Here is a 12,057-nt window from a genome sequence, read left to right as displayed (position 1 = left end):
TGTCAGGTACATCCTCTCTAAGGATGGCTTAGAATCACAATAGAAGTTAAGAGAACAATGGATAAGATGATTTAATGGAGAAAACAGAGAATAGTGAGTACAAAATTGTTAGGGTAGGAATAAAGTTGACATATTTGAGGAAAGGCAAGAAGCATAGAATGATTGGAGCAGAACAAGAAAGGTTAAGATCATTTTGAAAGCAGGCCAAAGAGTTAGGCAGAAACTTGGTCATATGGTGTGCTCTAGGGTATGTAAAGAATTAGTATGTTGTGGTAAGTAGGATAACAAGCCATGAGAATATATTGAAGAAGATAGTGATGAGGTATAAACTGTAAGAGAACAAGAGCGCAAGCAAGAAACCAGTTAAAAGACTATTGACTAGAAGAGAGATTGAGTTAAATTTCACTAGATTATGGATGTACCTTAAATATACAATGCATATCGTGCAATTTCAGGATAATATTTGTTGATGTCATGACAGAAAACAGGAGAACTATTTCCCAACTCAGGATAGCATTAAATTATGCCATAGCAAGAAAAAGATATCACAAGAAAAGGAAACTACAGACTATTATTTCTCATGAACATAAATGCAACATATAAAAACAATTATACACCATGACCAAGTGAGGTTATCACAGGAATGAAATGTTTCAATATTCAAAAATCAATTAATGTCATGTACCATATCAAAATAAATATAGCATGTGATCATCACAAAAGATACAACAAAATGCACTTGACAAAATTCAACAGAATCCCCTCTCAGGGATAAAGCAAAACTATCAGTTTGCACCACTTTGTTCCCATTTTAAGTGTACTGCCAATGCAGTAAAAGATAAGAGAAGAAAATAAAAGCATTTAGGGTGGAAAAGGGCACTGAGTAGGTATTCAGAGACCTAGATTCCAATCTTGCTCCCCACTGGAAGTCCTGCATGTAACCCCAGGGGGGAAGATGGCAGAGTAGGAGGAGCCTAAGCTTGGCTTACCCCACAGATACAACTAGATAACACTCCCCTCAATGTAAATGACCCAGAAAATGATCCAAAGATTGGCAGAACAAACCACAACTAAAGAAGAGGCCACATCAAAGAATGTAAAACGTGTGAAGACATGGTCTGGGAATGAAATGTGCCATGGCTGGCCACAATGGAGAAGGAGCCAGTGGCATGAAAAAAGGCAAAAAACAGATTTCACACTGGGGAGGCCATGAATAGGGAGGACAAATCCCACTACATTTACCTTTGAAATCTACAGGGGCTGAATTTCACGAATTCTTACAACCAGTGAAACTTAAAGTGTGGAATTTAAAAAAATCAGTGGGCTCTGGCTCTGGTGGAGCCCGAGGCAGGAAGCTGAGATTTTGGCCTTAAAGAGACAATGCAACAAACAGCCCATGCAGATACAGCATGGAATGAGCAGTTTTGCTGGACCTCAGTTCCCACTACAGTGAGGACAGGTCTCTTTTCACATGCAAACCACTACTCACCTTGTTAAAACGCACCTCACCCTTTCTGGGGACAAAATACTGCCCATAATAGCCAAAGATTATCTCTGTGGACAACTGGACTGAAGGAGAAGGAACCAAGACTCAACAGCAGAGCACATGCAACACACACGGGAGACACTCCCTGAGGCACCAGGCCTTGGGGGACAGAGGAAACTGCAATGCAGAGATCTCTTCTTCATAAGGCTATTATCATTAAGAGCAAGAGAAGTAACTAACTTTCCTAACACAGAGAAACAGACACAGAGAGTTGGACAGAATGAGGACACACAGAAATAAGTCCCAAATGAAGGGAACAGGACCAAACCACAGCAAGAGACCTGAGCAAAACAGATATAGATAATATGCCTGATTGAGAATTTAAAGTAATAATCATAAAAGTACTCACTAGGCTTGAGAAAAGAGTAGAGAGCATCAGTGAGATCCTTAACACAGAGATAAAAAGAACCAATCAGAGATCAAGAACACAATAAATGGAATTAAAAGTATATGTGATGGAAAAAATAGCAGGATGGATGAAGCAGTTTAACAAATTAATGAACTGAAAGACAGAGTAGTGGAAAGTAACCAAGACAGGCAAAGGAAAGGAAAGAAAATTATGCAAATTGAGATTAGGCTTAGGGAACTCTGTGACTCCTTCAAGTGTAACATTTGCTTTATAGGGATCTCAGAAGATGAAGAGAGAGAAAAGGGAGCAGAAAATTTATTTGAAGAAATAATAGCTGAAAACTTCCTTAATCTGGGGAAGACATCCAGATTCTCCCCAAAATTCAACCCAAGGAGGTCCACACCAAGACACATAGTAATTAAAATGGCAAAAAGTAGTGATAAAGAAAAAAATTTTAAAGCAGCAAGAGAAAAGAAGACAGTTACATACAAGGGAAAGTCCATAAGACTCTCAGGGGTTTTTCAGCAGAAACTTTGCAGGCCAAAAGAGACTGGCATGGTATATTCAAAGTGCTGAGAGGAAAAAATCTGCAGCCAATAATACTCTATCCAGAAAGACTATCATTCAGAATAATAGGAGAGATAAAGAGTTTCTCAGATGAACAAAATCTAAAGGAGATCATACAGTCCTACAAGAAATATTAAGTGAGACTCTTTGAGTGGAAAAGAAAGACCGTAAGTGAGACTATGCAAAGTAAAAAATACAAAAGCAGTAAAAATAAGTTTTTTAGTAAAAATCGGTCATTCATAAAATAAAAAGATGTAATATATGACACCATATACCTAAAACATGGGGAAGAGAGGAATAAAAATAGTTTCAAACTTAAGCAACCATCAACTTAATATAGACTTAATATAGACTGTTTTTTTGTTTGTTTTCACAGATGATTTTTTTATTTTTTATTTTTTATAGTATTTATTTTGTTATATTAGTCACCATACAGTACATCCCCAGTTCTTGGTGCAATGTTCCATGATTAATTAATTGCGTATAACACCCAGTGCACCATGCAATATGTGCCCTCCTTAATACCCATCACCGGCTCATCCAAATCCCCCACCCCCCTCCCCTCTGAAGCCCTCAGTTTGTTTCCCAGAGTCCACAGTCTCTCATGGTTCATTCCCCTTCGTTTACCCCCCTTCATTCTTCCCTTCCTTCTCCTACCGATCTTCCTATGTCTTATATTCCATAAATGAGTGAAACCATATGATAATTGTCTTTCTCTGCTTGACTTATTTCACTTAGCATAATCTCCTCCAGTCCCGTCCATGTTGCTACAAATGTTGTGTAATCGTTCTTTCTGATGGCTGAGTAATATTCCATTGCATATATGTACCACATCTTCTTAATCCAGTCATCTGTTGAAGAGCATCTCGGCTCCTTCCACGATTTAGCTATTGTGAATCAAATCAATAAATGGGCAGAAGATATGAATAAACACTTTTCCAATGAAGACATACAAATGGCTAACAGACACATAAAAAAATGTTCAAAATCATTAGCCATCAGGGAAATTCAAATCAAAACCACCTTGAGATACCATCTTACACCAGTTAGAATGGCAAAAATGGACAAGGCAGGAAACAAAAAATGTTGGAAAGGATGTGGAGAAAGGGGATCCCTCTTACACTGTTGGTGGGAATAAGTTGGTACAGCCACTTTGGAAAACAATGTGGAGGTCCCTTAAAAAGTTAAAAATTGAGCTACCCTATGATCCAGCAATTGCACTACTGGGTGTTTATGCCAAAGATACAGACGTAGTGAAGAGAAGGGTCATATGCACCCCAATGTTCCTAGCAGCATTGTCCACAATAGTTAATATAGACTGTTATATTTAGAAGATATTATGTAGTAACCTAATGTTAACCACAAATCAGAAACCATAATAGCTATGCAAAAAAATAAAGAGAAAGGAATCCAAGTATATCACTAAAGAAAGCCAACAAAACATGAAAGAAAGAGAAGAAAGGATCAGAGAAAATCTATAGATAAAACACAAAACAACGATCAAAGTGGCAATCAATGTATATCTATCAATAATTACATTGAACGTAAATGGACTAAACTCTCCAGTCAAGACTTAGGATGACAAAGTGGACAAAAAAACAATACTCATCTATATGCTGCCTACAAGAGACTGATTTCAGACCTAAAGACACCTGCAGATTGAAAGAGAGGGGATAGAGAAACATTTATCATGCAAATGGATGTCAAAAGAAATCCAGGATAGCAATACTTATATTAGACAAGACAGACTTTAAAAAAGTTTTTATTTGACAGAGAGAGAGGGAGCAGGAGAGCACAAGAGCAGGAGTAGCAGAGGGAGAGGGAGAAGCAGGCTCCCCACTTAGCAGGGAGTCCTATGTGGGGCTCAATCCCAGGACCCTGGAATCATGATTTTTTAAAGTCTATTTTGTCTAATGTAAGTATTGCTATCCTGGATTTCTTTTGACTTCCATTTGCATGATAAATGTTTCTCTACCCCCTCTCTTTCAATCTGCAGGTGTCTTTAGGTCTGAAATCAGTCTCTCGTAGGCAGCATATAGATGGGTCTTGCTCTTCTGCCCACTTTGTCATCTTCTTGGTATCATGACCTGAGCTGAAGACAGACATTTAACTGACTGAGCCACCCAGGCACCCCAACAAAATAGACTTTTTTTTCTTTTTTTTAATTCTTTATTTAAATTCAAATAGCCAACATATAGTACATCATCAGTTTCAGATGTAGTGTTCAAAAATTTATCAGTTGAGAATAATACCCGGTGCTCATCACATCACGTGCCCTCCTTAATGCCCACCACCCGATTACCCCATCCCTCCACCTACCTCCCCTTCAGCAACCTTCAGTTTATTACCTATAGTTAAGAGTCTCTCATGGTTTTTCTCCCTCTCTGATAACTTTCCATTCAGTTTTCCCTCCTTTACAGTATGATCCTCTGGGCTGTTTCTTACATTCCACATATGAGTGACTGTTTCTTATATTCTACATATGAGTGAAACCATCTGATAATTGTCTTTCTCTGTTTGACTTATTTTGATCAGCATAATACCCTCCAGTTCCATCCATGTCAATGTAAATGGTATTCATCCTTTCTGATGGCTGAGTTAAATATATGTGTGTATGTATATATATATATATATATATATATATATATATATATTTCTATATACATATGTAATATGTATATATGTTTATATATACATATGTAATATGTATATATAATTATATATATCACATCTTCTTTATCCATTTCTCTTTTGATTGACATCTCAACTCTTTCTACAGTTTGGTTATTGTGGACATTGTTGCTATGAACAGGTGCCCCTTAGGATCACTACATTTGTATCTTTGGGGTAAATACCTAGTAGTGCAATTGCTGGGTCATAGAGTAGCTCTGTTTTTAACTTCTTGAGGAACCTCCATTCTATTTACCAGAGTGGCTGCAACAGTTTGCATTCCCACCAAGAGTGTAGGAGGGCTCCCCTTTCTCTGCATCCTCACCAACATCTGCTGTTTCCTGGGTTATTCATTCTAGCCATCCCGACCTGTGTGAGGCGGTATCTCATTATAGTTTTGATTTGTATTTCCCTGGTGCCAAGTGATGTGGAACATTTTTTCATATGTCTGTTGGCCAAGGAAATACAAACAATTTTAAGAACATGTTATAAGCAACTATATGCCAACTTATCTTCTGATATATCCCCACAGATTCACTTTTCCTCACCTCCTACCTTGCAAAAAGTGGTCATTTTTTTACTTGTAGTGTTCCAGATATTCTTTTCTGACATCTCAGGTTGAATTCATGGGTGTTCAGAATGATTTGATAGTTATCTAGCTAAATTCGAGGGTCCAGATGAAACAAGGTCCCCCCCACTCTTCGACCATCTTGCCTATCTTCCAAAATAAACTTTTAATTTTTTTTAAGATTTTTTATTTGTTTATTTGACAGAGAGACAGCCAGCGAGAGAGGGAACACAAGCAGGGGGAGTGGGAGAAGAAGAAGCAGGCTCCCAGAATGCTGGGATCACGCCCTGAGCCGAAGGCAGACACTTAACGACTGAGCCACCCAGGCACCCCCAAAATAGACTTTAAACAAAAAGTGTAACAAAAGACAAAGAACACTATATAATAATAAAGGGAACAGTCCAACAAGAGGATATAACAATTGTAAATATTTACGCACCAAACATGAAAGACCCACATGCATAAAATAGTTAATAACAAACATAAAGGAACTAGTTGGTAGTAGTAAAATAATAATAGGGGATGATAACATCCCACTTACATTGATAGACTGATCATCCAAATAGAAAATCAACCAGGAAATAGTGGCTTTGAATGACAAACTGGGCCAGATGGATTTAACAGACATATTCAGAACATTCCATTCTAAAACAACAGAATACACATTCTTTTCAAATGTAGATGAAATATTTTTTAGAATAGATCACATATTAGGCCACAGTACAAGTCTCAACAAAATCAGAAAGATCAAACTCATAACATACACCTTTTCTGATCACAATGTCATTACCTAGAAATCAATCACAAGAAAAAAATCTGGAAAACCCACAAAAACATGGAGGTTAAATAACATGCTACTAAACAATGAATGGGCAAACCAAGAAATCAAAGAAGAAATAAAAAAAAATACGTGGGAACAAACAAACAAACAAATGAAAATACATGGTCCAAAATATTTGGGATGCAGCAAACGTGCTCCAATGGAGGAAATTTATAGGAATAAGGGCTTATCTCAAGAAGCAAGAAAAATTTCAAATAAATAACATAACCTTACACCTAAAGGAGCCAGAAAAGGAAGAAAAAAAAAACCCAAAACCAGCAGAAGGAAGAAAATAATAAAAATTAGAGCAGAAATAAAATATAGAGAAATCAGAAAAACATTTGAACAGATCAATGAAACCAGGAGGTATTTCTTTGAAAAAATCAACAAAATTGATAAACCTCTAGCCAGACTTGTCAAAAACACAGGGAGAACTCAAATAAATAAAGCCACTAATGAAAGAGGAAAAGTAACAACCAATACAACAGAAATACAAATAATTATAACAGAATATTATAAAACCCATATGTCAATAAATTGATCAAGTAGGATTTAATCCCAAGGTTCAATATCCACAAAACAATCAGCACAAATCATCACATGAATAAGAGAAAGGATAAAAAGTGTATAATCATTTCAATAGATAAAGAAAAAGCATTTGACAAAGCACAACATCCATTCATCATAAAAAGCCTCTGCAAAGTAGGTGTAGAGGGAACATACCTCAACATAATGAAGGCCTTATGTGAAAAATTCACAGCCAACATCATACTCAATAGTGAAAAACTGAGGCGCTTTCCCCCCGAGGTCAGGAACAAGACAAGGATGTCTACTCTCCTCACCTTTACTCAACAGAGTCCCAGAAGTCCTAGCCACAGCAGTTAGAAAACATAAAGAAATAAAAGGCATCCAAATCGGTAAGGAAGAAGTCAAACTCTCACTATTTGCACGACATGATACTCTATGTAGAAAACCCGAAAGACTCCACCAAAGTACTACGAGAACTGATATGTGAATTCAGTAAAGTCATAAGACACAAAACCAATGCATAGAAATCTGTTGCATTCCTATACGCTAATAATGAAGCAACAGGAAGTGAAAATAAGAAAAGAATTCCATTTGTAATTGCACCCAAAACAGGTAAACATCAAGGAATAAACTTAACCAAAAAGATGAAAGGCCAGTACTCTGAAAACCATAAACCACTGATGGAAAGAAATTCCTGATGATGCCAAGAAATGGAAAGACATTCCATGCTCATGGGTTGGAAGACCAAATATTATTAAAATGTCTATACTACCCAAAATAATTTATAGAGTTCATGCAATTCCTATCAAAATACCAACAACATTTTTCACAGACTAGAACAAAGAGTACTAAAATTTCTATGGAACCACAAAAGACCTCAAATAGCCAAAGCAGTCTTGGGGGAGGGGAGCAAAACTGGCAGTATCACAATTCATAACATTACAAGTTACATTACAAAGCTATAGTAATGAAAGCAGTAGTCCTGGCATAAAAACAGACACATAGGTCCGTAGAATAGAACAGAAAATCCAGAAATAAATCCACAATTATATGGTCAATTAATCTCTTCTACAAAGGGGGAATGAATATAGAATGGGAAAAGGTCTCTTCAACAAATGGTGTTAAGAAAACACATTGCAGCTACATGCAAATGAATGAAACTGGACCACTTTCTTGTACCATACACAAAAGTAAACTCATAATGGATTAAAGACCTAAATGTGACACCTGAAACCATAAAAATTGTAGGAGAGAGCACAGGAGATAGTGTTTCTGACATTGACTCTAAGAACATTTTTCTAGATCTGTCTCTTGAGGCAAGGGAAAGAAAAGCAAAAATAAACTATTGGGGCTACAACAGAATAAAAAACTTCCACACAGCAAAAGAAAGAGTCAACACTAAAAAGCAACCTCTTGGATGGGCAAAGATATTTGCATATGACATATCTGATAAAGGGTAAACATCCAAAATATTTAAAGAACTGATACAACTCAACACATACGCGAAGACAATTCAATTAAAAATGGACAGAACACATGAACAGACATTTCTCCAAAGAAGACTTATGGATGGCCAAGGGACACATGAAAGGATGCTCAACGTCACTCATCATCGGGCAAATGCAACTCAAAACCACAATGAAATATCACCTCTCACCTGTTAGAATGGCTTTAATCAAAACCCAAAAAACAACAACTTGTTGGCAAGAATGTGGAAAAAAAGGACCCTCATTCACTGTTGGTGGAAATGCAAACTGGCACAGCCACCATTGAAAAAAGTGCAGAGGTTCCTAAACAAGTTAAAAATAGAGCTACCCTAAGATTCAGTAATTGCACTATTGAGTATTTACTCAAAAACTACAAAACACTAATTCAAAGGAATGCACACATCCCTACATTTATAGCTACATTATTTATAATAGGCAAGCATGGAAGCAGCCCAAGCGTCCACTGACTGATGAATGGATAAAGATGTGTCACATATATACAGTGAAATATATTCAGCCATAAAAAGGATGAAATTGTGCCATTTGCAACAACGTGGGTGGAGCTAGAGAGTATAAGTTTGGGTGAAATAAGTCAAAGACAAATACCACATAATTTCACTCATATTTGGAACTTAAGAAACAAAACAAATGAGCAAAGGGAAAAAGACAAACCAAAAAACACACTCTTAAATGTAGAGAACAAGCTGATGGGTACCTGAGGAAAGGTGGGGGTGAAGAATGGGTGAAACAGGTGATGGGGATTAAAGAGTACATCGATCAAGTTGAAAAAAAATAAACTGATTTTTTTTTAAAAAGAGGGGAAAATAGGGAGAAACTGTCTTTATAACTTTAAAATGATTTTTGTAGAAAATCCAAAGGAATCTACCAAAAAGCTACAAGAACTAATAAGTTTAGTAAGGTCACTTGTCTATGGGTGTAGGGGGAGGGGGATCCTACATATAAAGGAACAGGGCAAGAATTAGAGTGCATTTCTCTACAGAATCCATGCAAGACACTAGCCCCTAGCTCTCAGGCATTTTCAACACTGTGCCTTTGAGCTCAGCACACTGCTGACTTTTGATTTTACATGAATATTTAGACGACCCTGTACTCTTCCTTTCAATAGAGGAGCTGTGCTTTCAAGTGACTCAAAACCTACAAGCTGTCTTCTATTCTGGATTTGCCCTCCATACCAACTTCATCATCAACACTGTTTTTTTAATCTCTTCACATCCCAACTTTTGTTCTATTTCTACTGTTCCAAAATTAATATGGGAAATTGTCACCACATTCTTATTTTTTCTGTCACCAATTTCTCCACTCTGCAAATCACCCTGCACAGTGTTATTGGGTAGATTTTTTTAAAGTTTTTATTTAAGTTCCAGTTAGTTAACATACAGTGTAATATTAGCATCAAGTGTACAAGATAGTGATTCAACACTTACATACAACACCCAGTGCTCATCACAACAAGTGCAATCCTTTACCCGTCTCTTGTTTCATACCTCCCCCCAGCTCACCTCCCCTCTGGTAACATCAGTTTGCTCTCTATAGTTAAGAGTCCATTTCTTGGTTTGCCTCCCTCCCTTTTTTTTCCCTTTGCACTTGATCTTATGGCTGAGTAATATTCTATTTGGTAACTTTTATAAAATAATATTTGATCATAAAATTTCCCAATTATCTAAACATCAATGAGACTACTTTCCCATGTTATGCAAAGAAGAAAATCTCCTTAGACTTCTATACAAAATCATCCCAAAATTTTATTTTTTTTATTTTTATTTTTTTAAAGATTTTATTTATTTATTCGACAGAGACAGCCAGTGAGAGAGGGAACACAAGCGGGGGGAGTGGGAGAGGAAGAAGCAGGCTTCCAGCAGAGGAGCCTGATGTGGGGCTCGATCCCAGAACGCCAGGATCATGCCCTGAGCCGAAGGCAGACACTTAACAACTGAGCCACCCAGGCGCCGCATCCCAAAATTTTAAACAGCCTATCATCCTGACTTACATACACCTTGTGATACATTGATTTGTCTGTTTCTGCCCTTCCAAACAAGTGTCCAAAACTTTTTTTTCTGATCAAGTCATATACATTTTTCAAAGGAATGCAAATGTCACTCTACCATCTAATTTTTACCCAGATGATATTAACTCAGAATTTCCAATTATTGTAGATATTTCCTGTTTCAATGACTCAGCACTAAACTAAACTACTTGGAAATGTACATACGTGTGCATTTTTCCTCCAGTACTGTAAGTCTTAGAGGAAAAAGATGATGTTTTTCTCTACATTCCCTAAGAATCTAGGACAAGTCAATATTCTCTCAACAAATATTTATAAACTATTACCTAAATAATTCAGATCATGCTAGGCTTTTGACATATAGCAGTAATCAAAAAAGATATAGTCCATTTCTCAAATATATATTTACTCACAATATCTATCACTACAACACTTAAGGTGCTCTCATTCTGCCATCATCTATGGAAACAAGTAATAATTACAGGTATGGTATCCCCCAGAATAAAAATAGGATATTCATAGTAAATTATAGACTGTTACATGATGACGATTGTGTTGCACTAATAAAAATAGTGAACTAAGCAATTCTATATATAAATAAGTGAGTAGCAATTCTGTGGATATAAGTATTGGAAATGTTAAATTAATAGCCTAAGCAAGATACAGAGAAAACATGAATATAGCAGTGAGAAAGACAGATCCAAAGATGGATTTTGTAAACAGTCAGAAAGGCAGACTATCAGAAGTTAACTTTGAATGGAACCATAAGAGTAAAGCAGGCTAGGATGACTTCTAAATTCCAAATTATTTTTGTTAGTGGTATTTGTACTGAAATAGCAGTAAAACAGAACTAAAATAATGTCTGTGCATTGATCTCTTGGAATTTTAACACTGCCAGGGAAAAATGACACTCGGTACTAGGAGACGGTATTTGTTATAGTTAATAATTGTGCATAGGTGAGTCTCAAAGGTTGAAATGAAAAATTCAAGCCTCTTTGCAGGGGGTAGAGAGAGTTAATATGTGATGGCTGTTGATCCCTGGTTTGTCATCTTTTCACCAAACCTGCCTTCTATGTGATGAGTTAATTCATTCCTTTAAATCTTTTTTTTTAAAGACTTCCGTTTTCTTTTTTTAATTTTTTTTTTAAGATTTTATTTATTTATTTGACAGAGACAGAGACAGCCAGTGAGCGAGGGAACACAGGCAGGGGGAGTGGGAGAGGAAGAAGCAGGCTCATAGCGGAGGAGCCTGATGTGGGGCTCGATCCCCAAACGCCGGGATCACGCCCTGAGTCGAAGGCAGATGCTTAACGACTGCGCCACCGAGGCGCCCCTCATTCCTTTAAATCTTGAAAACAACTAAGCATAAAGGAAATGCATCTATCGCTCATCTACCCTCTGTGAAGACAGGCAGTACATCTTTATCCAGTGTTAGATATACCGGCTGAACTTGAAGCCATCGGCCTCAGATCAGGAATCCTGGGCATTTTCCTAAGACC

Source organism: Ailuropoda melanoleuca, chromosome 19, assembly GCF_002007445.2.
Source record: "Ailuropoda melanoleuca isolate Jingjing chromosome 19, ASM200744v2, whole genome shotgun sequence".
Lineage (NCBI taxonomy): Eukaryota > Metazoa > Chordata > Mammalia > Carnivora > Ursidae > Ailuropoda > Ailuropoda melanoleuca.
Note: the sequence above shows the minus strand (reverse complement) of the source record.